We start from the raw sequence: 27,723 nt of genomic DNA, 5'->3' as shown, positions 1-27,723 counted from the left end.
AGCCTTATAAGAAAATGTTCAGTACTGTAGCCCAGGCTCTCAAATTGATCAGTATAACTTAAGGTTTCTATGTCTGGTTACTTTTCCTATTTTAGTATAATAAAATAAAATATCTGACTCACTAGAGGAAATACAGAAAATGTGTACTCGAAGCAGAAAAAGAATTAATTAAAGAATCCCGGCCGGGCGCGGTGGCTCAAGCCTGTAATCCCAGCACTTTGGGAGGCCGAGATGGGCGGATCACGAGGTCAGGAGATCGAGACCATGCTGGCTAACACGGTGAAACCCCATGTCTACTAAAAAATACAAAAAATTAGCCGGGCGAGGTGGCGGGCGCCTGTAGTCCCAGCTACTCGGGAGGCTGAGGCAGGAGAATGGCGTGAACCCAGGAGGCGGAGCTTGCAGTGAGCTGAGATCCGGCCACTGCACTCCAGCCTGGGCGACAGAGCGAAACTCCGTCTCAAAAAAAAAAAAAAAAAAAAGAATCCCAGCATAGCCATCACTCGTCTTAAGAAACAGAGTAGTATTTACCTTAGTCTTCTTCTGTGGGCCCTCACACCCTGTATCAAAAAACCACCTCCTCGGTAGCCATTATGCTGAATTTTATGTTTATTAATCAATTGCTATTCTTTGTAGCTTGACTTCAACTTTCTGTACTCTTAAACAATATATTGAGTAGTTTTGCATGTCTGTTAATTGTAAATATGGCTTTATATTATTCTCTGGGTCTTTTTTTGTGGCGCCGTATCTTATTCCCGCTGATGCACCTCCTGAATGTCTGTCATTCTCACCTATGTCTCTCCCTTTCTACCCTTCTTCTAGCCATTCTCATCACTTCCCTGATCTGTCTAAATTCTGCCCAGCAGTCCATGAAAATGGTGTGCTGATGACATATGTAAGGACTCTAACTCCCCTCAAGCAATCTGCTCACCTCAAAAGGTAAAACATTGGCTCACTCCTGATGAAATAAATGACACATAAGGTCACAATTCAATCATACTCTCCTTGGATACTACTTCTTATGTGAACATCAAACTTATACTCACTTCCTACACACTAAACATATCTTGTATATTTGGAGTAAAAATTAGAGAAGCAAATACAGAGATCTGAAATAGAAAACATTTTTTAATTACCATTTCAATCTCACTGCTTGCTATTGTTCTGTTCAGGGTATCTAATTCTTCCTGTTGTAAGATAGGAGGGTTATATGATTCCAAGGAGTTATCCGCATCCTCTAGGTTTTCTAGTTAATGCGCATGAAGATGTTCATTGTAGCCTTGAATGATCTTTTGTATTTCTGTGATGTCAGTTGTAATATGTCCCATTTCATTTCTGATTGAGTTTATTTGAATTTTCTCTCTTCTTGGTTAATTTTGCTAGTGTTCAATCAATTTTATTTATCTATTTTATTAAGCTGGTTTCAAGAACAAGCTTTTTGTTTCATTTATCTTTTGTATTGTTTTTTGTTGTCGTTTCAATTTCATTTAGCGCTGCTAAATGTTTATTTTGTATATTTCCTTTCTCTTGCTGGGTTTGGGTTTGCTTTGTTCTTGTTTCTCCAGTTCCTTGAGGTGTGAACTTAGGTTGTCTGTTTATGCTCTTTCAGACTTTTTGATGTTGGCATTTAGAGCTATGAACTTTCCTCTTAGCACTGACTTTGCTGTATCCCAGAGGTTTTGATACGTTGTGTCACTATTTGCATTCAGTTTGAAGAATTTTTTAATTCCCATCTTGATTTCATAGTTGACCCAATGATCATTTAGGAGCAGGTTATTTAATTTCCATGTATTTGCATGGTTTTGAAGGTTGCTTTTGGAGTGGATTTCCAGTTTTATTCCACTGTGGTCTGATAGAGTGCTTGATATAATTTCAATTCCCTCAAATGTATTGAGGCTCATTTTGTGGCCTATCATATGGTCTATCTTAGAGAAAGTTCCATATGCTGATGAATAGAATGTATATTCTGCAGTTGTTGGGTAGAATGTTCTATAAATACCTGTTAATTCCATTTGTTCTAGGGTATAGTTCAAATTCATTGATTCTTTGTTGACTTTCTGTCTTAATAACCTGTCTAGTGTCATCAGTGGAGTATTGAAGTCCCCCACTGTTATTGTTTTGCTGTCTATTTCATTTGTTAAATCTAGTAGTAATTGTTTTATAAATTTGGGAGCTGCAGTTATAGGCATATATATTTAGGATTGTGATATTTTCCTGTTGAGCAAGGCCTTTTATCATTATGTAATGCCCCCCTTTGTCTTTCTTAACTTCTGTTGCTTTAAAGTTTCTTTTGTCTGATATAAGAATAGTTACTCTGGCTCACTTTGCACAGAATATTTTTCTTATCCCTTTACCTTAAGTTAATGTGAGTCTTTATGTGTTAGGTGAGTCTCTTGAAGGCAGCAGATAGCTGGTGAATCCTAATCCATTCTGCAATTCTGTATCTTTTAAGTGGAGCATTTAGGCCATCTGAATTAAATATTAGTATTGAGATGTAAGATACTATTCCATTCATAGTGCTATTTGTTGTACATGTATGCAATTCTCATCAAAATACCACCATAATTTTTCATAAAACTACAAAATCAATTCTAAAATTTATGATAAGCAACTGCAGCAAAGTCTCAGGATACAAAATCAATGTGCAAAAATCACAAGCATTCTTATGCACCAATAACTGATAAACAGAGAGTCAAATCATGAGTGAACTCCCATTCACAATTTCCTCAAAGAAAATAAAATACCTAGGAATCCAACTTACAAGGGATGTGAAGGAACTCTTCAAGAAGAACTACAAACCACTGCTCAACAAAATAAAAGAGGACACAAACAAATGGAAGAACATTCCATGCTCGTGAATAGGAAGAATCAATATTGTGAAAAATCACTGTACTGCCCAAGGTAATTTATAGATTCAATGCCATCCCCATCAAGCTACCAATGACTTTCTTCACAGAACTGCAAAAAGTGACTTTAAAGTTCATATGGAACCAAAAAAGAGCCTGCATTGCCAAGTCAATCCTAAGCCAAAAAGCAAAGCTGGAGGCATCACGCTACCTGACTTCAAACTATACTACAAGGTTACAGTAACCAAAACAGCATGGTACTGGTACCAAAACAGAGATATAGACCAATGGAACAAAACAGAACCCTCAGAAATAATACCACACATCTAAAACCATCTGATTTTTGACAAACCTGACAAAAACAAGAAATGGGGAAAGGATTCCCTATTTAATAAATGGTGCTGGGAAAACTGGCTAGCCATATGTAGAAAGATGAAACTGGATACCTTCCTTACACCTTATAGAAAAATTAACTTAAGATGGATTAAAGACTTAAACGTTAGACCTAAAACCATAAAACCCCTAGAAGAAAACCTAGGCAATACCATTCAGGACATAGGCATGGGCAAGGTCTTCATTTCTAAAACACCAAAAGCAATGGCAACAAAAGCCAAAACTGACAAATGAGATCTAATTAAACTAAAGAGTTTCTGCACAGCAAAAGAAACTACCATCAGAGTGAACAGGCAGCCTACAGAATGGGAGAAAATTTTTGCAATCTACTCATCTGACAAAGGGCTAATATCCAGAATCTACAAAGTACTCAAAAAAATTTACAAGAAAAAAACAACCCCATCAAAAATTGGGCAAAGGATATGAACAGATACTTCTCAAAAGAAAACATTTATGCAGCCAACAGACACATGAAAAAATGCTCATCATCATTGGCCATCAGAGAAATGTAAATCAAAACCACAATGAGATACCGTCTCACACCAGTTAGAATGGCAATCATTAAAAACTCAGGAAACAACAGGTGCTGGAGAGGATGTGGAGAAATAGGAACACTTTTACACCATTGGTGGGACTGTAAACTAGTTCAACCATTGTGGAAGACAGTGTGGCGAATTCCTCAAGGATCTAGAACTAGAAATACCATTTGACCCAGCCATCCCATTACTGGGTATATATCCAAAGGATTATAAATCATGCTGCTATAAAGACACATGCACATGTATGTTTGCTGCGGCACTATTCACAATAGCAAAGACTTGGAACCAACCCAAATGTCCATCAACGATAGACTGGATTAAGAAAATGTGGCACATATACACCATGGAATACTATGCAGCCATAAAAAGGATGAGTTCATGTCCCTTGTAGGGACATGAATGACGCTGGAAACCATCATTCTCAGCAAACTATCTCAAAGACAAAAAACCAAACGCTGCATGTTCTCATTTATAGGTGGGAATTGAACAATGAGAACATCTGGACACAGGAAGGAGAACATCACACACTGGGGCCTGTTGTGGGGTGGGGGGAGGGGGGAGGGTTAGCATTAGGAGATATACCTAATGTAAATGACGAGTTAGTGGGTGCAGCACACCAACATGGCACATGTATACCTATGTAACAAACCTGCATGTTGTGCACATGTACCCTAGAACTTAAAGTATAATAATTAATTAATTAATTAATTAATTAAAATTTATATGGGAGCGAAAAAGGGCCTGCATAACCAAAGCAAGATTAAGCAAAAAGAACAAATCTGGAGACATCACATTACCTGATTTCAAACTATACTATAAGGTCATAGTCACCAAAATATCATGGTACTGATATAAAGCTAGGCACATAGACCAATGGAAGAGAATAGAGAACCCAGAAATAAACCGAAATACTTACAGCCAACTGATCTTTGACAAGGCAAACAAAGACATAAAGTGGGGAAAGGACACCCTATTCCACAAATCGTGCTGGGATAATTGGCAAGCCACATATAGAAGAATGAAACTGGATCATCAGCTCTTACCTTATACAAAAATGAACTCAAGATGGATCAAGGACTTAAATCTAAGACCTGAAACTATAAAAATTCCAGCAGACCACATCAGAAAAACTCTTGTAGACATTGGCTTAGGCAAGGATTTCATGACCGAGAACCAAAAAGTAAATGCAATATAAACAAAGATAAGTAACTGGGACTTGATTAAACTAAAGAGCTTTTGCATAGCAAAAGAACAGTCAGCAGAGTAAACAGAAAACTGACAGAGTGAGAGAAAATCTTCACAATCACTACATCTGACAAAGGACTAATATCCAGAATCTAAAATGAACTCAAACAAATTAGCAAGAAATAAACAAACAATCCCATCAAAAAGTGGGCTAAGGACTTGAATAGACAATTCTCAAAAGAAGACATACAAATGAGCAACAAACATATAAAAAATGCTCAACATCACTAATGATCAGGGAAATGCAAATCAAAACCACAATGTGATACTATTTCACTCCTCCAAGAATGACCATCACCAAAAAATAATTTAAAAAAATAGTTGTTGGCATGGATGCGATGAAAAGGGAACACTTCTATACTGCTTGTGGGAATGTAAACTAGTACAACCACTATGAAAAACAGTGTGGAGATTACTTAAGGAACTAAAAGTAGAACTACTATTTGATATATCTATCACACTACTGAGTACCTGGAAGAAAAGAAGTCACTATACAAAAAAAAAAAAAAAATACTTGCTCATGCATGTTTATACCAGCACAATTAGCAATTGTAAAAACATGGGACCAACCCAAATGCCCATCAATCAATGAATGAATAAAGAAATGCTACGGTTTCTGTGGCATATAAACACCAACAATGGAATACTACTCAGCCATAAAAAGAAATGAATTAATGGTATCTGAAGCAACCTGAAAGAGATTGGAGACTATTATTCTCAGTGAAGTAACTCAGAATGGAAAACCAAACATTGTATGTTCTCACTCAAAAGTGGGAGCTAAGCTATGAGGATACAAAGGCATAAGAATGACACAATGGACTCTAGGAACTCAAGGGAAAAGAGTGGGAAGGGGGTGAGGGATAAAAGACTACTAATTGGCTGCACTGTATACTGCTCTCATGTGATAGGTGCACCAAAATCTCAGAAACCACCAACAAAAACTTACCCATGTAACCAAACATCACCTGTCCCCCATTAACCTACGGAAATAAAAAATTTTTTAAATAATAAATAAAACTGCTCTTCAGTAAGACATGGTTCCATTAAAAGAATGTCTAGAAACCTCCTAAGGGAAGCAAGCATAGGCCACTTGGAAGAAGTTTCAAGAAGGAGAGCTGACACCAACTTCGTACACTGGCAGTACAAGGGGCCCTCAGTAAGTGTTACCCTTCCTTATCATGTGTGCTAAATATTTAAAACTTTGAGTCAGACAGCTTCAAGCTTGGTGATCTCTGTCGACCTCAACCTCAAGGCTTTGTCTAGAGGGTCAAATGAGAAAAACAACAACCAGTTGGTGCATTTTTCAGGAGTCATGCAAGTGCTGTTGTCTTCCCTCTCTTTAGGCTTTGATGATTTAGTCGTTACATTTACTGTAACACTTATCATGATCTGTTGTTTTTTCAAGTTATTTAGGCTGATGCTTCTAAAGCTAACTGTATTAAGGACCATTTAAAAAATTTCCAGTGCTTTTCAAGTAAATACTTTTGTAAAAGAAAAATTTTTTTAAATTACTGGAAAGAGAAAATGCAAAAATTATACACGTTAGAAGTCAAAAGTGTTTACTGATAAATTTAGAAAATGTAAAACTAAATTTGAATACATATATCAGAACAGATACATAGAAGAAAAATAATTTCAGAAACTATACTCAGTGTTTGCTGAATATGTGCATTGGGGAATGAGTGTGGAAAAGAGCAACTCAAGTTGTATTTTTCCTCTCTTCTCTCAACAACAAAAATCAACACAGAAGACTTCTACTACCAAACATGTGCAGGTTTCTCTTCATACCCCAAGCTAGCAATTGATTCTGTAGTGAAAACCACCTGAGTGTCTTCCAATTTCATTTAGTTCTGACACTGTCTACCTGGGAATGACCTCAGAAATCACAGGTTGAGGGCTCAGTCGCACAAGAACACCCCCTTCTTCTAGCCAGTAGAAACCCCACACCTCCAGAACTTCTGACTGACTGGCTTCAATTTGTGGTTCCCACAAACCCCTGTTTGAGTTTGACTAATTTGCTAGAGCAGTTCACAGAACACAAGGAAATACTTATGTTAATCCATTTCTAACAAAGGATGTTTTAAAGTATCCAAATGAAAAGTCAGATGAAGAGATATATACTGTGAGGCCTGGAAGAGCACAGGAGCTCCTGTCCCCGTGGAGTTGGGGTGTGCCACCCTCCTGGCACATGGACAAGCTCTCCTTCACCTGCCTGTCAGCCTCCACATGTTCAGCTCTCCAGAAACTCAACACATTCTGTCCTCTTAGGCATTTTATGAGGACTCCATTAGATAGGCATGATTGACAAATGTGTAGAAATGTGATTGGATCAGAGGGTATGATCTATAATATATATTACAATGCTGATAGACTGAGTGGGGAAACCCAGCAAGGCCTGTCTATTCAGATTCTTTTTGGCATCTCCGGGCAGCATTCCTTTGTGCAGCATTCCTTCCTCCAGAGTAGAGCAGGACCCTTTCTTAAAGGAGGATCTTATGGCCCACAATCAGAGAGGTGAAGGAAGATTAGAGAGGACAGGGAAGGTCAGAAGGAGAGATTATATTGTCTGAGGTTTCCTCCTGAAACTTAAAACACTCCAACATTACAAAAGAAGACTATGAAAGTTATAAGCCAACCACCATGGATAAAAAAGTATGTATATGTATATGTATATGTATGTATATGTATATCTCACAAGTGGTTAATAGAGAAAATTGCTACTGTTGTTGTCACTTTTGTCCTTCAATAACTACATTTAAAGTAAAATTTTGACTGAAATAACAATTGAGTTTTTGAGCCACTTCAGCAATCTCATGACAATAACTATTTTAGCCTTAATCCAAAATGAAACGTGATGTGTTTTCAAAATGTATCTTCAATTCTTCAGCAATAATCAGTTACATAATTTTCCTGTACAATTATAATTAAAAATAAATATTTTTAAATTTTTAATTGGTAATTAATATTTATACATGTTTATGGAACAAGTGTGATATTTCTTACATGCATAGAATATGTAATGGTCCAGTAAGGGTCTTTAGGGTAACCTTACCTCAAGTATTTGTGATATTCCATGTTTATCATTTCAAGTCTTCATGCTATTTTTGAAATAAGCAATACATTGTTAACTATAATCACTCTACTCTGCTATTGAACATTAGAACCTATTCCTTTTATCTAACTGTATGTTTGTGCTCATTAACTAACCTCTGTTCATCTCCCTGCACCCTTGCCACACACACTCTTCTCAGCCTCTGGTATCAATCAATCTATTCGCTACTTCCATGAGATTAATTTTTTTAGCTTCCATGTATATGCAATGACATGCAATATTTGTCTTTCTGTGCCTGCCCTATTTCACTTAACATAATGACCTCCAGTTCCATTCATGCTGCTGCAAATCACATGATTTATGTTTTTTGTGGCTGAATTATATTCCTTTGTGTATAGACATTACATTTTCTTTATCCATTGGTTTATTGATGAACACTTAGGTTGATTCCATGTCTTTGTTATTGTGAATAATGCTGCAATAAACATGGGGGATATCAATAAGATATCTTATTGAAATATGATTTTATTTCCTTTAGATAAGTACCCAGTAGTGCAATATCTGCATGATATGGGTAGTTGTATTTTTAGTTTTTACTAATTTATATTCTCAACAATAGTGTATACAAGTTTTCTTTTCTCTACATCCTCAACAGCATCTGATATTTTTTGTCTTTTTAATAATACTCATTCTAACTGAGGTTAAGATGATATCTAAATTATCTTTCAATGAAAGGAATGAGATCTGGATACATGAATGTTAGTCATGGACCTTCTTTTGACACAAAACATCAAAATGTTATATAAATTTGTAAGGCTTTTGGTGATAAATTTTGGCAGATGTGCAATATCAAGACCACCAACTACTCTACTAATATTTGTCATTAACTCGTGGAACTTTTCTGCAGAAACAGTATTCTTCCGAGCTTCTAACTTGGGATTTTGCTCTTCAACCTTATCAGTCACGGAAAAACATGTTGAATTTTTTCTTTGCAAAGCAATATTAAGATAATTGAAATGACTAAAGTATTAGACAAATGAGAAAGACTGGTTGTCCTATTCCGTATTAGGTGAGTATCAAATTGGTTGCTTAACTTGGAAACACTGAGTTCATTCTCTAGTTCAAATATTCTCCACCAAACCTTTCCCCTCAATGAAAATGTACCTCCACATACATTGACAGTTGTTTTTAACCAGTTTCCCCATTATTGCCTACAAAAAATTTTGAATTAAAATTATTACCATTTATGTGATGCATATATTTTACTATTTCTGTAGTCACAATGTTTAGTTCAACTAGATTTTTTGCTTTTTACAAATAACAAGAATTTCTCAATGAAGAAAACATTACATTGATTTATAACCTATCAAAAGTTTCTAAGTCTGGCTAATTGTTCCAGAACATGGCCCTACTGTGCTCAACAATTAATTACATAGCTCCTTCCATTTATAACTCACCACATGAATTTGACAACATTTCTCCTGCTCTGTATCCCATTCAATAAAGCAATTCCATTTGCTGTGACACAGTCAAATTGCACTAAAAGTTTTGAAACACTTGCTCTCAACCATTGTATTAATCATATCCCAGGTCAGTAGTTAAATATTTGCCGTGTATCAGTGGTCCACAGACCACATCAGAGTTCATGCTTGTCCTAGGACAAGAGTCAAGCACACCCTGCTTTCACCAGCTGCTGGCAGGTGTCACTCAGGTAATACACAGCTGAACAGAACCCAGTTCTCTCTCTTGACTGGGCCCCCCATCAATACATTAGCTCCGAATCATGCTGTGAATCTCTCTCAGTACAAGGTCATAATCCTAACCCAGATGATTCCAAGATGGTGCTCTTTCCCCACCATGATAATCTTTCTGCAACATCCTTGACCATTCTCACCATTATTTCTATTTCCCCTCTTTAAGAACATATGGGTACATCTGGATCCCATCACGTCACATGCGAATTGAGGACAGCTTGAGGACATTCAGTGTCAAGCCCTCTCTTCTTATGCCTTTATCACTGTGACATTTTCTCCTCCCAGGATCCCAAATGGGAAATAGGTCTTGAAAGGGATATCAGACACACATCTAACCATGCGTCTCACCATTACATCAGTCTTTGGTCACTGTAGGAGTACCATTGCCCATCACCATATTAAAAGTGGCCACATGCAGAGCCTTCCTTCCTTAGAGTCCATGCATACAAGAAAAGATACTTGCTCACAAATGTGTATAGCAGCACAATTGCAATTTCAAAAATGTGGAACCAACCAAATGCCTATCAATCAACAAGCAGATAAAGATACTGTTTTATACATATACATATATATATAATATATGTATAGTGATGGAATACTACTAAGCCACAAAAAGGAATGAATTAATGGCATTCACAGCCAACTGGATGAGATTTGAGACTATTATTCCAAATGAAGTAACTCAGAAATGGAAAACCAAACATCAGTTATGAGCTCCCACTCATAAATGGGAGCTAAGCTATGAGGATGCAAAGGCACAAGAATGATACAATGGACTTTGGGGACACAGGGGGAAAGGATGCGACAGGTATGAGGGATAGAAGACTGCGAATTGGAAGATGCATGCACCAAAATCTCACAAATGACCACTAAAGAACTTACTTGGGTAATCAAATACCACCTCTTCCCCAAAAACCTGTGGAAATAAAAAAATTTAAAAAGACATCCATTATTGTCATTTCATTCAATTGAATACCGTTTATACATATAATTTTGTATTTTAAGCAAGTTATGGAATCAATGGTAACTTATTTATGTTTAGTTGTAAACTTGTTTATAAGTATATAAATCCAATACTGGAAACCTATAAGTATATTTACTATCTGACCCTTCACAGAAAGCCTTGGAGCCTTGCACTGGATGGTCCATTATAACTTCCATATTCTAGTTTTTCAAAATCCTTTTCTGCTGCCATTCTTAATAAGGGAAATTTGAGTCAATGGCAGGAAAAAAAAAAGTGAATTTTTACCATGATTGCAGAGATTTTCCTAAGGCAACTTTCCATTCCAGAAACTCCACTTGTGGTCATGGGAAAGGGCCTTTGCTCTGGCAGACTCCAGTCGCTCATTGGAAATGCTCCTTCAACAGGCTCCGCATTAGCTCCCCTGGATTTTACAAGCTCAAACAATTAAATCATGGTGTCTCCGACAGTAAGCCAGCTTTTAAAATCAGTCTCGTAACTAATGCTGAGTGGAAAAAGAAGCTGAGCTCAGGGCCGGGCGTGGTGGCTCACGCCTGTAATCCCAGCACTTTGGGAGGCCGAGACGGGTGGATCACGAGGTCAGGAGATCGAGACCATCCTGGCTAACACGGTGAAACCCCATCTCTACTAAAAAATACAAAAAACTAGCCGGGCGAGGTGGCGGGCGCCTGTAGTCCCAGCTACTCCAGAGGCTGAGGCAGGAGAATGGCGTGAACCCGGGAGGCGGAGCTTGCAGTGAGCCGAGATCCAGCCACTACACTCCAGCCTGGGCGACAGAGCGAGACTCCGTCTCAAAAAAAAAAAAAAAAAAAAAGAAGCTGAGCTCAGTAAACTGTATTTCTCACTCTTTGTTACCAACCATGTGTCCTTTCATTTTTTAATATTAATTATGTCTGGCAATTGTTTTCTATATTATAGATTATCATGAAAGGCTCCAGGCTTTTAAGAAATACATTTGAACATATAGCTGCCAAAAGCACTTTGAAATTAAAGTAGGGCCGGTGGAGATAGAGGTCCCTAAGCTCTCATTAAATGACAGCCTTTCAGAGCATTATCATTCTTCATCTTACGTCCTGGTTTAAGCAGCAGAGTCTCATCACGGGGAAGTTTATAAAAGATTAAATTTACAACAGTTACGTCAGTGCCTATTACGGTGTTAGGCATATAGTAGACACTCATTAAATGTCTGTTGGATGAATGAGTGGTCTGTGATGGGTGCTTTCCATTGAATCTCAGTCGTCTGGAAATTTTAAATGTAAGAAATACTGCCATGGGCATTTGGTGATGAGCATCTGGACAACAGCATGAAAAAGTCCAGACACAAATGAACAACGAGTTACCACACCTAAAGACCTGCACAGGGGCCACGGGGTGTGGGTCCGGAGGGCTGCAGGGGTGCACAACAAATAATGAATGACTAGCTTCACTGGAGTCTTATTTATGCTCAATTGGTGACATTAGCTTCAGGTAAACGATCTTGTCTTCTTTAACCCTGTGAGGAGCCCGAGTAAGTACTTGCTATATGAATTTTCTCATGGCTTTTGGTTTTTACTTGTCTTCAATTCCCTAACAAGGATTTAAATAGAATCAAGACATCATTATATAAAACTTCTTGTATTGTAGTCAAAGGCACTTTTCAAGTTAACCAATAACTATTTTTTCCAAAAAATGTTTAAGTAAAAGCTTATTCATGAATTTGCTATTTATTCTTCATTCTTGCTATTTGTTGCTTTTTATTTTATTGTGAATATTTAATATTTACTGAAATATATTATGAATGATACAATGAAAATGTACTTACACATTACGCATCTTGAGAAATAAAACATTTTCAAACCATTCGAAGTCCCAAGTGGTCTTATCCTTGATTATATAGCTCTTTCTCCCAGCTAGAGATAAAAACTGCCTTGACTCTGGAGATTATAATTCCTATGTGTCTCTTTATACTTTTCTTCATATATATTCATCCCTTAAAATATATATTATTGTTTACAAACTTATGGTCTTTATGTAACTGGTATCATAATTTATACATCATTTTGCAGATTATTTCATTAATATTACATTTTTGAAGTTTAGCTTTACTGATACATGTGGCTGTTGTATAGTATCTCATTGTATGAATATAACATATTTTCATCCGTTTCACTTTTGATTAATATTTAGGTTCTTTGCACATTTTTATTCCTATTACAAACAATATTTTTATGAACATTCACATAGCAGTCTCCTTGTGGACATTGCGAGAGTTTCTCTAAAGTGGGAAATTAATAATAACATTTATACTACTACTACTGATACAATCTGCAACTTATTAAAAGCTAAAAATATTACTTCTAAGTATTTTACATATATTAAATCACTTTATCCTCACATCAAATGCTATAAGACAGATAAAATTATTGCCACCATTTTACAGATACAGAAAACATAAGTGGGCAATGGCGGGATGATATGCAAATTTTAAATTTTACCAAATATAGCAAATCGTTCTTCAGATGTTTCAAACAGTTTCCACTCTCATTAGTGGTATATAAATATTCATATGTATTCTTGTAGCATTTGATCAGGTCAGGTTTTCAAAATCGGGTTTAAAAACATTTATAAAGACAAATAATATATATTCATGTATCATTTGTGCAAATGCTCAGAAAAGAGAGAAAGACAGAGATATCAAAATAAATTCTTTCTTAGGCATGGTGGAAAAGGAAGGTTAGGAGATGAGAACACAGTAAAATGCCCTTAAGAGAATCCAAAACATTGTTAATCACCTGGCGCATGCCTGTTCAAGGAGTGAAGGCATACAACTACAAAGTCTTCGTTTTCTCAATGCTTAAGGGGTTACTGAACACCAACGGGGAAAGTCTGAATGAAAAATCTGAGGACAGAAAATCCCATCACCTCACTCAATGCTTTCCCAGCTTGAACATTATGATTTCTCGGTGAGTGATGTGCTCTGAATACTTTCACCTTTTCCTTTTAGTTGTGGGCCATAAAGGAGGAGTTTTTACCTCCTTTAGTTGGGAAATAGCACGGAGAAAACTCAGTACTTTTTTAAAAGCTAAAATGTTCACTTTTCTCCAGCACTTATTAACTTTCTTGCATGTCACATAAAAGGAAAGAATGTTTATTATGCACGCCTGATTGAGGGAGAGATATACTGAAATTATGGACACAGGAGATTAAGGATCTTTACAACTATGGTCACCTCAAATGAAAATAAAACTTTCCAGCCCATGGAGGCTGTGGGAAATGCCATTTTCCACTAACCAATATTAACACTTGAAGCACATAGGGACCTTAAAGTCCCACCAAATGAAAATTCCCACAATGCGGGAAGTGGGCTTTATACCACAGGGACGGCTGAGAGACTCTCTGTGTTCAGCAGATTTCAGAAACTCTGGCATTTCTGTAAGGGAGTTATGCAAACACGCTTGACTAAGTAAAAAGGTAAGACCGGTTTTGCAAAGAAATAAAAAATCAGGCCATAAAATTTTAAGATACGCTCACAGCAACAAAACTCTATTTGAGTCACACACCCTATGTTTTTATGGGAAATGCCTTTCCCCACTGAAAACTTAGAGATACTATCACCTCTATAAACTACTACCTCCTAATCCTCAAAGGGAGAATTTAAGAACTCTGAACGTTCTGATCCTCTACTGAATTTTATAGAAGAAGCTTTACGAGACCATGAACCACCCTTTCTGATTCTCTAATTCTGGAGAAAATATCAACAGCGGCAACAAAAGATTCCTTCTTTTGTTTCTCAGTCCCACCGAGTTTGTAAAGGTCTCTGAGTTCTTCAAACATCATACTGGATTACTTAGTGGACAAAATTTAAAAGATAAATAAATAAATAACTCTTCCTGGCGTTTCAGTTATAAAGAGACACCCAGGTTTGGTGTCACTGTGATTGGTTAAATCCTCTCAGCTCAGGGTGGGAATGTATTCTCTTCCTCTTTCCTAAAACAAAGAGAACATATTTCATGATGGATGCTTGGTTATGGAAGGATCAGGTTCCAAGTGATTTAGTGATTATAAGCCAGTCCTTATTCCCCCATGAAACTACTCAAAAGTTGAAGTTTGCCATGATATTCAAATGAAAGAGAAGAAAAAAAAAGAGTAGCTCATTTAGAAAACGCACTTCCCTTTGTCTATGTCTTAATTAAGCCAGTGTGTCTATTCTCCATTAGGAGATCTGTGTCTGAGCTCTCCTAAATTACCTGAGATCTTAGACTGTAACATGTGACTCGAGAAGAGCCAATTCCGTTAAAGACTGTGCCGGCTAACAGAACTTCAGCTCGTGATGTATTCAGAAGTCAGTGTCTGAAGTCATTATATATTTTAGTACCAAAAAAATGATTTTGAGAAGCATACTATTATTCAAGAGTGTGTTTATCCTGTGATAAGTTTCTGGAAGCACTATTTGATACTTGTCTTATTTTTACATGGAGTAGGAGGTTGAGGTCCAGAGATAGACAAAAGAATAGGGAAGGAATGTGAAGTGCTAAAAACAAGGGAGAGAAAAAACAGAGAATCAATGAGAAAAACAACAATTGAACGGGTCTTAAAATGTCTCATTCCTCCCTAATAAATTAGCATATATAGGAAATCTCAATTGTTTTAAGGAGCAGGAAGGGTAGGGCATGAAGGGTGGATGGCTTAGCTTAGTCCATTTTCTGCTGTTGTAAAAGAGTACCAGACTGGGTAATTTATAATGAACAGGAGCTTATTTGGCTCATGGTTCCGGAGGTTGGGAAATCCAACATCAAGGGGCTACATAGTGAGGGTCTTCTTGCTGTGGCACAGCATGGCGGGAGGCAACACATGGTAAGGGACAGAGAGAGAAAAAGGAGGCCAGACTGAGATAACTAACCCACTCCTAAAATAATAGCATTAACCCATTTACAGGGCCAAAGTTTTCATGATCTAATCACCTCCTAATGGTTCCACCTGTTAATTCCATCACAATGTCAGTTAAATTTCAACATGAGTTTTGGAGGGGATATTCAAACCATAGCAGTGGAAAGGAAGGTTTCTGAACCTAAGGAAGCCCACAAGTGAGGCAACAAATCCAACTTCAAGAGTCAAAGATTAAAGCTGATATTGCTGGTTGTTGTCTTAGTTTAGGATCCCCCAGAGGCAGACCCTGATGCAGGGATTTGAAGAAATTAGCATATCTCAGAGGTAAAGGAAACACAAGTAGGACAGTGAGGAAGCAAGACACAGAAAGGAACTCAACTGTAATGATAATAAAATCCACGGTGGCTCAAGCCTGTAATCCCAGCACTTTGGGAGGCTGAGACGGGCGGATCACAAGGTCAGGAGATCGAGACCATCCTGGCTAACACGGTGAAACCCCGTCTCTACTAAAAAACACAAAAGACTAGCCTGGCGAGGTGGCGGGCGCCTGTAGTCCCAGCTACTCGGGAGGCTGAGGCAGGAGAATGGCGTAAACCCGGGAGGCGGAGCTTGCAGTGAGCTGAGATCCGGCCACTGCACTCCAGCCTGGGCGACAGAGCGAGACTCCGTCTCAAAAAAATAAATTAATAAATAAATAAAGTAAGATAAAATCCAGCCAGCACTGGAGTGATTGGGACTCAGTCCCATCAGAGAATTCTGGGAATTCGTGTAGAACAGATGCCTCAAAGGTCTTCCCTCTCTGGGAGTAAGAGAGCTGGGATACTCATTGACTGCTGCCTCTAAGGGTATTCATTTTGACACTTTCAGCACTGTCCATGAGCAGGCTGAGACAGGCTTGCTCACCAGAGAAAGCCCCCAGGCACAGTGATACAGGTGTTGGCAGTTGGAGTCCATGAGTATATACTGAAGTGAGGGGAGGGAGGGTGGATGGGCACCAGCATTGTCAGCTACAGTTGTGTATGGGCTAAATATAAAGAAAGGGTTCTCCACCTCCCACTTTGTATCATAACCCACAAAGCAACTGACTTCCGTGTTGCACAAGCTATTTTATAGATACATCACTTCATGTGACAGATTATTAAGCACAATTAACTAGGGGCCAACGGAATTTTAATACTGCCTCCTTTAATGACCTAACATGGCACAAAAGCTCTAGAAATACAAAGCTGCAGAGGATGGCCGTGTTCTGCCTTTCATTTCTCAAGACAGATTTGCAATGATCAAGAGGCGTCCTATGAATGCAGTTTGCAAAGGACTTAGGCACGCAGCATCTCCTTTGTTCTCACCACAAGGCTGCAGGGTGTGCAGATGTGAGCATTATTTCACTGGTGAAGAAGCATCCTGAGAGGTTACATAGTTCAACTAACGTCACACCAAGAGGTATGGACTTGACCCACTTTCTTCTTTCTCTTTTCTTCTTCCCACCATACCTTGCTGCATTATAAGACTACTGCCAGTTCAGGGAAGATTTTAACTAAAGTTAATTTAAGGCCTCCAAGAATATTTGAAAGTATGTGCTGTATCTAAAAATATATAAAAATGATGACAAAATATAAAAGATGTGTTTCAATTTCTGACACACTGATAGTTATAATATACAGATACAATAATGACTACATCTCTAATTTCTGTCATCTGAAGTTGATTCTAGAGCACTTACTACTTGGAGAGTATTAAATATAAAACGAGCCTGAACTTTTCCTTATGGCATCACTGCCACTGCACTTGGAGAGTCTTCTAGGTTCACAGATTTTTGACTCATTTTCTTTAGCAAAAGCTCAGGAAGTAAAGTCACACATTTACTCACATTGCACTCAAATGTGTGGAGAAAAGAGAGCATCTTTATTTCTCTAAAATGGACTTTTGGCTTCTCATAAGTGCCATCTGCTGGGTTGTATGTGTATGTCCTTGTGAATGTACAAGTAGGTTCAGAGGCATTAGAATTCTCAAACCTTTTTGGTTGAAGCCTCATGTATTTAAAGGACTGTGCAAATGTCTTAAATACACATCTCCATGATTTTTCACAAAATAAAGATAGGGATTCAGTGCTCAGAGCAAGAAACAGAACATCATCAGCCTGGCAAAACCACCACCCCCCTGCCATCTCTCTGTTACTAGATCTTAGAGTGAGAGTAATTGACATAATCCATTGAACTCTTCATTATGTAAAACACCCAATCTGTAAGACTGTGCCACTCTCTCCCTTCTCTGCCCTCAGCAGGATAGCATCTGGGCATTTGGACATGGAGGGTGTGGGGCACAAGCATCTCATGGTCAGGGAATGGGGAAGGAGCATCTCAGATCTGCATCAGAGTTCATGCTGGTCCTAGGACAAGAGTCAAGCACACCCTGCTTTCACCAGCTGCTGGCAGGTGTCACTCAGGTAATGCACAGCTAAACAGAACCCAGTTCTCTCTCTTGACTGGGCCCCCATCAATACATTAGCTCCGAATCATGCTGTGAATCTCTCTCAGTACAAGGTCATAATCCTAACCCAGATGATTCCAAGATGGTGCTCTTTCCCCACCATGATAACCTTTCTGCAACATCCTTGACCATTCTCATCATTATTTCTATTTCCCCTCTTTAAGAACATATGGGTACATCTGGATCCCATTCATGTCATATGCGAACTGAGGACAGCTGGAGGACATTCAGTGTCAGCCCTCTCATGCCTTTATCACCGTGACATTTTCTCCTCCCAGGATCTCAAATGGGAAATAGATCTTGAAAGGGATATCAGATACACATCTAACCATGCGTCTCACCATTATATCAGTCTTTGGCCACTGTAGGAGCACCATTGCCCATCACCGTATTAAAAGTGGCCACATGCAGAGTCTTCCTTCCTTATAGTCCATGCAGAAGCCCAAAGAAACAGGCTGCAGTCACAGTAATCTGGGGCTACTCTATACCTCTCTGGATGAACTTAACCTGCACATTCCTGGGGGTAAGAACTTCAAGAACTGACATGTTCACTCCCTCCAGCATCTGCCTTCCTTTCTCTTCTGACGTTGGGTATGTAAAGTGATGATGTTCAGGTTTGGCTTTCATCTGTATTGTATTATAGCCTGTCCTATCCCACTGAGCTTTTCTTTCTTCCACTGCATATCCAACTATTCCTCCCTTAGTGGTCCTAGACAGGAGGCGTCTTCTTTGCTGTAGAAGAAAGCCTGTGATCTGAGCCTGTAGATACAACTCTTAGTCTGCTCAATGCGGCCTACAGGCACCTTAGAAAATCTTTTCTCTCATAATAGAGACTGACTCTCAAGATTCTTATTAAACAACAATGATTTTACAAGTAATGTTGTTCTCTTTGAATTTCTGCTATAGCAATTCTAATGTCTCTTCATCCTCCCATCCCCTACCCTCCACTTCACCAGTCTTCCCAAGGCAATGGATACTTCAGGCTGACTATAGAGAAGGCCATATACTTAGAAACAGAAAAGAGAAAAATGTGTGAATATGTCTCAAAATATTAATCCCAACATACACAAATAAAGTAGTAAGTTGCATGAAGAGTAATTTTAGCATTTTCCCCAATATTCCTGCATTTATGGAGAACCACACATTGTAACTAAAGAACACTAATTTACTAGCTTCAGAAGCATTGAGTTAAGAAGATTTTTTTTAAAGTCAGCAGACATTAATGTTTATATAATCCTTTATTGTTTAAAGATGTTTTCACATAAATTATCTCATTTGATCCTCACAAAATGAAGTTTTGCTGTTTTCATTTGGAGGCTGACAAAGGCTAAACTATTTGCCATCAGCATATAGTGATACAGTGAGATCAAAAAAGAACCTTTCATTTTGAAACATACCTATCATGTAACTCTGAAAGTAAAAACTGAAACTAGGAGTTTGGGCTAGACTCGCGGCTTTGAGAAGAGCCTTCTTTGTGAACCACTTTCATCATGAGATGTAAATCAAATAGGAGCCCATTATCCTTTGGGAAATTCTGAACATTGTCAAAAGTCTCTAAATTCAAATGCACCAGAATGTTCTTAAAATGTGCACAGCATGGTTGTGGGTGGTGCATCCTTGCAGAGGTTAGTAGTGCAAAGTGATGTTTTCCTTCCTCTGGCAATAACCAGAGGCAGGACTTGGGGGTCTTTCACTCCGGAGAACATTAAAAACCTGGACTCTTTTTGGGACACAAGCATGAAACCCAGCAGATTTTCAGTGTTCTCGGAGCTGTGCCCATAGAGAAATCAGAGATAAAAGGCAGCTGAGGAATTATTTTAACAAGGAGAAGCTGGGATTGTATCTGTGAGCTTCTGTTTTGTGCATTGTACTTACATTCCTTATGTTATTGTCAAGTACCAGCAGTGTCTAATTCACAGCCATTTTGGAACTGTGCTTAAAGGAATCATCTTTGTCCACATTCTTTGGCAAAACAGACCAGAGAGAATAATTGTAGGAGATTGGTCAGGGTGGTGGGAGAAATTGTAGGAAAAACACAGACTTCTTGGAAGTCCGTTGGGGGGTTTGCAAAGCTTCGGGAAAGAATGAGCTGAAGGCAGCAGTTCTTACCCTGGGGCAAAGGGCAAGAAGTAGGTACAAAGGAATGCAGGGGAGTTTATCTGAATAGGTTGTTTACTCGTATCTCCAGAAACCTGGCCTTTAATTATCCACATGCAATTACCCACAAGTGTATTGACTCAAGGCCTTTGTCATTAAATCTATACTGAATAAATGCCCACAGCACCAGTTGGTCAGGGCCACAGCTGCTGACTCTTTACAGTACTCTCTTTGGGGTCTGTGGCCATCCCTGGTCCCCTAGCCCGCTCTTTCACTGGATACCTGTGTCTGAGTGCACTTGTTCGTCTGTCGTTCAGCCAGGGTCTCTGGGTCAGACCTGGCAAATAATTATGGTGTGAAGAAAGGGTCAGAAGGTCCAGGAGCGGTGACTCACACCCGTAATCCCAGCATTTTGGGAGGCCAAAGTAGGCAGATCACTTGAGGCCAGGAGTTCGAGACCAGCCTGGCCAACATGGTGAAACCCTGTCTCTACTAAAAATATAAAAATTAGCTGGTGAGGTGGTGCATGCCTGTAACCCCAGCTACTCAGGAGGCTGAGGCAGGAGAATTGCTTGAACCTGGGAGGCAGAGTGAGCCGAGATCGCACCACTGCACTCCAGCCTGGGTGACAGGAATCTATCTCAAAAAAATAAAATAAAAAGGACGGGTCACAGACCTGAAAAAGGAGATAGATAGTGCCTCAGTCTGGAGCATGATGTGTTGAGGGCACAGATGGGCACATGGAATATTCCAGCACTCCTCAGGGTTCTCAGAATACCTGCTGACATCACAGAGGGATCAGATTGTAGACCACTGTACAGCAAAGGAAAGGAGACCTCTCATGCTGGAAATGGATTGGAAGCAGAATAAGTCATTTTTTCAATAATTGTCTATGCCATGTGTATTAGCCAAAAATAAATTTAAATCTGTAAATATTATCTTTCTCACAGATATCCTTTAAAATACATTAAAGGATAGCATCATATTAAGTGGATTTTTATGCCTTTTTTCTGTTCGCAGGCCACCTCTCTTTGCCAGTCTTGACAAATAATTTCTTAATGAAGCACCTATTTCAGGCTGAGCCACAAGATGTCAGCCTAAGCTTAGTCATTTTGAATTTTCCTGGCCCTTGCAACAACTACATTTTTTCACTTTTATGACGAAGAGAAAGTTGGAGAAGCTCATGACCCCTCAGGATTAGGTATAGAGACCACAGCAGCTGCTTGCCCTGGGAGCTCTTTATGCCTGTTCTCAGCCATCTTCAGTGAAGATTTCACAAGATAACCCAAAACTGGCTCCTTTCTGTGACACCACCCAGGAAACTGCATTCCAAGTGTGGGTGTGCACGGATCTCCACCATTGGTCCTTGTTCTCTCTCCTGCCCTGTCCTTTCTCCCCCTCCTCAGTTATTCTCTGGGGCAGGTGAGTAATCCTCCGTGCCTTGTAGATGTCCATTCGGGAATGAGATCCTACCTTTCCTTTTCCCAGGCACCCCCAGCCTCATGAGGGATTCCTATCACGTAGCTTTAGAGATGAGAAGGCATCTTTGTCATGAACTCTTGCTTCATCAGGTTGAAACTCACACTTCCTGTGAACTCCCACTTCTCTCAATTCTTTCACATGCTGGGAAGGGGACTGCAGAGACCTTTAGGGATAGTACAGAGGATGTGTCTCCTCACGGCCAGCCCAGGGCAGGGACTGGACTCAGTGGTTTGCAGCCCTTTTTAGAAAGTTGGCATTTAACTCACTTTGTCATTAGGTTTGGTTCATTGTCATCAAGATGGAGCCATGGTGAATGTCCTCCTCAACATCTTTTACATTTTACACAAACAACAGTTACTAGAAAGAACTTAAAGTTTGACTTGTGGATCAGTGTGCAGTACTCAAGAAAAGAGGAAAACTCTAACCTATTTTGAGGGCTTACTTTTTTTCATCTAATTGTCACAAGACAGTGAAGTTGCTATCACATCACTTGATAAATGAGGAAAATTTGAGCTCAGAAAGTATTCAGTAACTTGTTCAGGGTCTTAGAGTTAGTGAGTGAGACAGAAACACAAGTCTGTCTGATTCTAGAGCCCTCTTTTTTTTTTCTTTCATTCTTTCCTTTTGAAAAAATTCCCTTTACTACTCCTGCATTTGACACAAAGTGGTATCTGGTAAGTGGGCCTGAAAACTTTCTAAATAACTAGTTTTAAATAATCTCTGTGGAAATTTATATGAATAAAAAACTTCCTTGAAAGAGTATAAACTTCCTCTTCCAGTAGGCTACGACAGACTCTCAAATCATCTGTTTCAATTATTTAGAGCTGAGCCTTTGACCTCCTGGTTAAAACTACATAATCAGAACTGGAAATACAAGTAGCTCTTAGTAGTGACAAAGACAGTGAATGTCCAGGAGAGAACTGAGCTGCATTTCTAGGTTTGAATGGAACCAATAATAAAAGTCCAAAATAAATGATCACCTCCACCATTCACTCTTCTATGATGGGTGTAATGTATTATTTTTTCTTTTAAAAAAAATTATTTTAGGTTCAGGAGTACATGTGCATGTACATTATATAGGTAAACTTGTGTCATGGAGGTTTATTGTACAGGTTATTTCTTAACCCAGGTACTAAACCTAGTACCCAATAGTTATATCTTTCTGCTCCTCTCCCTCCTCCAACCCTTCACCCTCAAGTAGGCCCCAGTGTCTGTTGTTCCCCTCTTTGAGTCCATGTGTTCTCATCATTTAGCCCCCTCTTTTACATGAGAACATGCAGAATTTGGTTTTCTATTCCTGTTAGTTTGCTAAGGATAATGGCCTCCAGCTCCATCCATGTTCCTGTGAAAGACATGATCTCATTCTTTTTTATGGCTGCATCATATTCCATGGTGTATACATACCACATTTTCTTTATCTAGTCTACCATTGAAGAGTATTTAGGTTGATTCCATACTTTGGCTATTGTGAATACGGCTGCAGTGAAATATGCATGCATGTGTCTTTATAATAGAACAATTTATAGTCCTTTCGGTATACACCCAATAATGAGATTGCTTGGTCAAATTGTAGTTCTGGTTTTAGCACTTTGAGGAATCACCACACTGCTTTCCACAATGGTTAGACCAATTTACACTTCCACCAATGGTGTATAAGCATTCCCTTTTCTCTGCAACCTCCTCAACATCTGTTATTTTTTGACTTTTTAATAATAGCCACTTTGCCTAGTGTGAGATGGTATCTCATTGTGGTTTTCTTTTTTTTTTCTTTACTTCAGTAGGTTTTTGGGGAACAAGTGGTGTTTGCTTACTCGATAAGTTCTTTAGTGGTGATTTCTGAGATTTTGGTGCATCCATCACCCAAGCAGTGTACACTGTATCCAGTGCGTATTCTTTTACCCCTCACCCCCTCCCACACTTTCCCCCAAACCCCCAAAGTCTGTTGTATCATTCTTATGTGTTTGCATCCTCAAAACTTAGCTTCCACTTATGATTAAGAATATCTGATGTTTGGTTTTCCATTCCTGAGTTACTACACTTAAAATAATGGTTTCCAGTTCCATCCAGGTTGCTGTGAATGCCACTATTTTGTTCATTTTTATGTCTGAGTAGTATTCCATGGTATATAGATAGATATAGATCTATCACAATTTCTTTATCCAATCATTGATTGATTGGTATTTGGGTTGGTTTTACATTTTTGCAATTGGGAATTGTGCTGCTATAAATATGCATGAGAAAGTATCTTTTTCATATAATGACTTATTTTCCTCTGTATAGATACCCCGTAGTGGAATTGCTGGTTCAAAAGGTAATTCTACTTTTAGTTCTTTAAGGAATCTTTACACTGTTTTCCATAGTGTTTGTACTAGTTTACACTCCCACCAGCAGTGTAAAAGTGTTCTCTTTTCACCACATTCATGCCGACATCTATTATTTTTTTATTTTTTTATTATGGCCATTCTTGCAGGAATAAGGTGATATCGCATCACATTGTGGTTTTGATTTGCATTTCCCTGATCATTAGTGATGTTGAACATTTTTCATATGTTTGTTGGGCATTTGCGTATCTTCTTCTGAGAATTATCTGTTCATGTCCTTAGCCCACTTTTTGATGAGATTGTTTGTTTATTCTTGCTTATTTGTTTGAGTTCCTTGTAGATTCTGGATATTAGTCCTTTGTGGGATGTATAGATTGGGAAGGTTTTCTCACATTCTGTGGGTTGTCTGTTTACTCTGTTGATTCTTTCTTTTGTTGTGCAGAAATTTTTTAGTTCAATTAAGTCCAACTATTTTCTTTGTTTTCGTTGCATTTGCATTGGGGTTCTTCGTCATGAAGTCTTCGAATAAGTCAATGTCCAGAAGGGTGTTTCCAATGTTATCTCCTAGAATTTTTATGGTTCCAGGTGTTAGATTTAAGTCTGTCATCCATCTTGAGTTGATTTTTATATACCGTGAGAGATGAGGAGGATCCCATTTCATTCTTCTACCTGTGGCTTGTCAAGTATCTCAGCACCATTTGTTGACTAAGGTGTCCTTTCCCTACTTCATGTTTTTATTTGCTTTGTCAAAGATGAGTTGGTTGTAAGTATTTGCCCTTATTTCTGGGTTATCTATTATGTTTCATTGGTCTATGTGCCTATTATACCAGTACCATGCTGTTTTGGTGACTATGGCCTTATAATATAGTTTGAAGTCAGGTAATATGATGATTCCAGATTTGTTCTTTTTGCTTTGTCTTGCTTTGGCTATGCAGGCTCTTTTTTGGTGCCATGTGAATTTTAGAGTTTTTTTTTCTAGTTCTGTGAAGAACGATGGTGGTATTTTGATGGGAATTGCATTTAATTTGTAGATTGCTACTGGCAGTATCGTCATTTTCACAATATTGATTCTACTCATCCATGATCATGGGATGTATTTCCTTTTGTTTGTGTTATCTATAATTTCTTTCAAAACTATCTTGTAGTTTTCCTCGTAGAGGTCTTTCACCTCCTTGGTTAGGTATATTCCTAAGTTTTTTTTGGTTGGTGGTGGTTTTTTTGTTTGTTTGTTTGTTTGTTGTTTGTTTTGCAGCTATTGTAAAGGGGGGTGAGTTCTTGATTTGATTTTCTGCTTAGTTGCTGTTGGTGTATAGCAGAGCTACTGTTTATGTACTTTAATTTTGTATCATGAAGCCTGCTGAATTCATTTATCAGTTCTAGGAGCTTTTGGAAGGAGCCTTTAGGGTGTTCTAGGTGTATGATGATATCATCAGCAAACAGTGACAGTTAAATTTCCTCTTTACTGTTGGATGCCCTTTCTTTCTTTCTCTTGTCTGATTGCTCTGGCTAGGACTTCCAGTACTATGTTGAATTAAAGTGATGAGAGTGGGCATCTTTGTCTTGTTCAAGTTCTCAGGGGGAATGCTTTCAACTTTTCCCCATTCAGTATTATGTTGGCTGTGGATTTGTCATAGACGGCTTTTATTTCTTTAAGGTATGTCGCTTCTGTGCCGATTTTGCTGAGGATTTTAATCATAGAGGGATGCTGGATTTTGTCAAATGCTTTTTCTGTGTCTATTGAGATGATCATGTGATTTTAGTTTTTAATTCTGTTTATGTGGTATATCACAATTATTGGCTGTGTATGTTGAGCCATCCCTGCATCCTGGATATAAAACCTGCTTGATCATGGTGGATTATCTTTTTTACATGCTGTTGGATTCAGTTAGCTAGTATTTTGCTAAGGATTTTTGAATCTGTATTCAATAGGTATATTAGTCTGTAGTTTTCTTTTTTTATTATGTTCTCTCAGTATAACATTTTTTTAAGGAAAACATGAAGAAACCAATGTATCTACTGAAGTCATTATTGGTGCTCTCTCTGACTTGCAACCTGCCTTCACCTAAGGTCATATGAAGTTTCTAGGGTTCCCTCCTCAGTTTCCTCCTTCTAGGGTTCCCTATCAGATTCAGATTCACCACTTTTTTTTTGTGCCAAACTTATTTGAATGTTCCCTACAACGTTGAAATAAAATTCATAGATCACATGACCTATCTATACGCAAAATCTTTAAAACCATCAATATATTAAACTATAATGCAAATATAAGATAAATGTCTAATAAAAATAAATGTATATAAATTTGCAAATAATCAAGTGTGATTAAATGTGAAGATATAATGAAATGATATGAGGGTTGTATCTGTACATACAATGCCACAGCTACAAAGGCAGATGAGTCCAGGTGTGCAGTAGTGGTGACTCAATTACCATAAGTATTGCTGCCTTAATGTTATTTTCTAAAATGGTAAAATAATCTGAATGAAATTCCAAACAAAACAAAGTGGAATTTCCCATGATTAACATCATGATTTATTTCTGAAAAATGTAGGGTATATGAAAATTATGCCAATAAATGCTTTTTTTTCATTTGTTATACAGAATTAGATTCCAAACTAGAAAGATTATAATCAAGTTTTTAATTTTCATGAATATCTGGGGCCACTGAAAATCTGTGGGGCACTGATCTGTGCATTGGAGATGTTTAGCATCTTCAGTGCACAGACAGAGCTAAATGGCTCAATGCCAGTATCACACCCCTCCTAATCAACTAAAATTGCCTTCAAAAGTTTCAAAACTTTCTGGGAGGCCATACTCTGCTTCCTAAAAACTTAAATTTTGAGCGCACTTGAAGAGGCCCTTTTAGTCAACGTTGGTCACAAGTGAGATGCCCCTGGACCAAAGCCATCCTGCTTTCTGGAGCCTGATACCACTGAGATTTCAGGCCTTAGTTAGGGCCTGGGAGACTTTACCAAGGTTGATAACCAACCCCAACCTAGCCTTCTTAGATGGACCTCATGACCATACCCCATGAAGCACTGGCTGCTTCCCAGAATGTAGCCACCCAGAGGATGTAGGTCCCTTTTCAGTAAAGAAAAAGTTGACTCTTCTCTCTTCCTTAAAGGCATCTTCCCTTCCCCATTATACTCACTCCAGCCACGGACATCACAATCTCTTCAAATTAAGCCATCAGTTCTCAGCACGTGGTCCAAGAAGACTTGAGGTCCCTGAGACCCTCTCAGAGAGTCTGAGAGATCAAAAATACTGATATTATAATGCTAGGCATCATTTGCCTTTTGTATTCTTTCAGGAGTGTGCAGTGGAGTTTTCCAGAGACTACATAATGTGATACCAGGATAGAATGAATGAACACAGAGCCGACCTGAGAATCCAGCTGTCTTCTTTAATCTATTAAAGAGATTCATAAAACGAACACAACGCCACTGATAGATAAAAACCTATGTGAATATAGCTCCTTGGCATCCTCAGTCACTTTTAACAGTGGCAAGGAGTCCTGAGACCAAAAAGTTTGAGAACCGCAGGTTTAGACTTTCTCAAAAGACAGAAAAGTATTTACTTTCAGCAGCCACTATTTCCACAGACCCACCAGCCCCTGAACCTGGGAAACTAAGATTGAGAGCTGATTCCTTTCCTACCGG

The 27,723-nt window shown here is 38.4% G+C and overlaps 1 long non-coding RNA gene across 1 annotated transcript in view; it reads right to left on the bottom strand.

Moving 5' to 3' along the window:
- Positions 1 to 12,350: 12,350 nt before the first annotated feature.
- The window catches only part of LOC123567108 (uncharacterized), a 238,287-nt gene continuing 222,914 nt past the window's right edge, over positions 12,351 to 27,723 (bottom strand). The window contains exon 8 of the long non-coding RNA XR_012419157.1: positions 12,351 to 12,700. This is a non-coding gene — a long non-coding RNA (uncharacterized lncRNA). The remainder of the gene's footprint in view (positions 12,701 to 27,723) is intronic.

The sequence above is a fragment of the Macaca fascicularis genome, chromosome 10 (genome assembly GCF_037993035.2).
Source record: "Macaca fascicularis isolate 582-1 chromosome 10, T2T-MFA8v1.1".
NCBI classification, from domain to species: Eukaryota; Metazoa; Chordata; class Mammalia; order Primates; family Cercopithecidae; genus Macaca; species Macaca fascicularis.
This window is presented reverse-complemented; position numbering and strand designations above follow the sequence as displayed.